General features: G+C 31.9%; 1 protein-coding gene across 2 annotated transcripts in view; it reads left to right on the top strand.

Moving 5' to 3' along the window:
• Positions 962 to 2506, top strand: part of LOC104703892 (lysine-specific histone demethylase 1 homolog 1) — a 5189-nt gene continuing 3644 nt past the window's right edge. Inside the window, exons 1-4 of one of the 2 annotated variants that reach the window (XM_010419982.2) lie at positions 962 to 1167; positions 1316 to 1388; positions 1590 to 1735; positions 1988 to 2072. The gene's annotated coding sequence lies outside the window, so the exon portion shown is untranslated. Of the gene's footprint in view, positions 1168 to 1315; positions 1389 to 1586; positions 1736 to 1987; positions 2073 to 2506 lie in introns of both variants that reach the window. The other variant, XM_010419980.2, reaches the window with a different exon arrangement.

The following is a 2506-nucleotide window of genomic DNA, read 5'->3' as shown; positions in this document are numbered from 1 at the left end:
ACACCCAAATATGAAAGTCAGAAACAGCTGTTCTACTTGGTCCGTTGGCCGTATATAACTACATATTGTTGGTGTAAGATGTTGCATTCCCATTAGACGCATATGAGATATTAATGTTATTTGTGTTAGGTGGATATGTTTTCATTTTGATACTCGGTACTCCTGATAGAGCAAATAGAACAAGGATTCGATGTTTGGTTCTTCTTTTTAACCATTATAGTTATAAAAAAAATTGTCTATGACTTAAATGGCATGTGGCGTGGACATATGAATATATGATGATGTAATTGTGAATTTAATAAATCAGTGACCATGCTAGAAAATATGATATATGATGTTACTTTGAAAGGTAAACTAGTTTATCGTTTTAGCTTTTTGGTTTCATAAATCTAAACTACCTTATTGTATTATTTTCTCTCTATATCCGATCAAACTCTTTTGTTACACAGACCATTTTGAATATATATAAGCTATTTTTTATACAGATTTGATCAAAGTTCTTTGGTACAATTCACAAATATAGATATTTTAAATATGCTGTTCTAATTTTTAAAACTTACAAATCTTTTTTAAATTTTAAGCGTTTTGGTTCCTTCCTACTTCGTAATTTGTATGATCCTTTGAGATTCGACCGTTGTGAAAGTTAATAATATCAATAACTTAAATTATACTTCTATACACCTAACGACCGTCGACAAATATGGTCCTCCACATTTTTGTTTTGGGTTTCGTCTCTAGGCCCATTGGACTTATTTCAAACGGTTCTTTTTTTTTTTTTTTAATAGTGCGACTTTTTTTTCACCTAGGTGTATAGGCAAGTGTCACTCAGTCATTCACAACAGTAATATATTTGAGACTCAAAATTTACAACGGTAAGAAAATATAGACGTTAGAAAAGTAGCCGTTGAAAGAACTAATCCAAGCTGTCTATATAAGTGATTCTTGCCTACAAGGCCACAACACTACTACTTCCCACAACATTTCCTACTTCTTCTTCTTCCACTTATGTATCATCACTTACCATTCTCGTAGATTCAGAAAGCAAATGCTTCTCTTTTTCGTTTGTAAGAGAAAAAAAAGCGAGAGAGAGAGAGAGAGATAGTCAAACTCGGCTTTAAGATATGAAAAAACGAGAGAGAGAGATAGTCAAACTCGGCTTTAAGATTGGTAAGATGTTTCTCTATTTAGTTACTATGTTCTATTTTTCTTTGATCTTCCTCTCACTAAAGTATCGTCAGTTTAAATTTCTACGCACAACAGTTGTTTAATATTGTCTAAAAATCATCTCTTCTCTGTTTTGCATGTTCTCGGTAAGGAAATAACAAGAAGTCTAAGGTGCCTTTTATCAAAGAACCGAGAGCAGGATTCAGACCCTGCTGTTAAGTTTGGTAAGAATTTAATGTTTCTCTTTTTCTTTTTTAAGAAACCATCTATATTTGAATCATCTCAATCTAAGGGTTATATTTGATTTTTGAAAACGGAAAGGTCGTAATTGAGAAAGATAGAGATGTTGTTGTAGTTTCATGTCATTTTGTTTCAAATTATCTTTGAGAAATTTTCTGACATTCTTAGAACAACAATTACAGCAGGTAGAGAAAGAAGATGTAATGATATGTAGCTGTCACGAGACAAGATTCACGACGACAACAACCTTTGACGGGCTGAAACCTTGCACACTTCGGGGGCCAGAGGATCTTCACGTTGACAAATCCATATATCATCGCCATTATCCAATGTAATGTTTCATCTCTCTTCTTCTGATCATTGCTCTGTTAAAAAGCCTTATTTTATGTTTAAGATTAGGTGAGTTAGGTTGTTAGATTTTATACGGTAACTCTATGATCCATTAACGACTCGGACTTTATATGTTTGTTAGCTAGTATATATATTATTAGAACTACAAATAAATATTCTGTTCGGTTTAGTTACTCTTTACTTATTATATAAACAATTCTGTCTTGATTAACTAAAGTACAAATTGTTGCAGAAAATATGATGAACACACTTTGTTGACATCTCTCCTCTGTAAAAGTGCGGCACTTTTGAACCCTTCGATTTGTGTATTCACTCAGGTTTGGTCTTTTTCTCTCTTTAGATGTTAACTTTCATACTTCTTACCATTATTACACTCGTTCTCGTACAGACTCATACATATAGTTCTTTTCTCCAATAAATTTTACTTATCTTCTTGGCTTGCTTAATAATCATACACACATAAATTTGTTCACTTGCACTCTAGATCGTTAGCTTGTTGGCTTGCTTAAATCGCATTACACACATAAATTATTTGTTCACTTGGGTTTTTTAGTTGATTAGCAGGGCTATTTTGCTTCATTTACTAGAGAATCTTTGTTGCTCAGATAACTAACTCATTTCAATCCGCACTAAAGGAAACTTATAATAATAATAATATACCCGGAAAATCCTTTTTACTCTTTCAAAACTATTTGAATCTTTCAAAGACATTTCAGTTTTTTTTTTTTTTTTTTTTTTTTTTTTTTTTTTT

This window comes from Camelina sativa, chromosome 7 (genome assembly GCF_000633955.1).
Source record: "Camelina sativa cultivar DH55 chromosome 7, Cs, whole genome shotgun sequence".
NCBI classification, from domain to species: Eukaryota; Viridiplantae; Streptophyta; class Magnoliopsida; order Brassicales; family Brassicaceae; genus Camelina; species Camelina sativa.
Note: the sequence above shows the minus strand (reverse complement) of the source record. Positions and strands in the feature narration are given on the sequence as shown.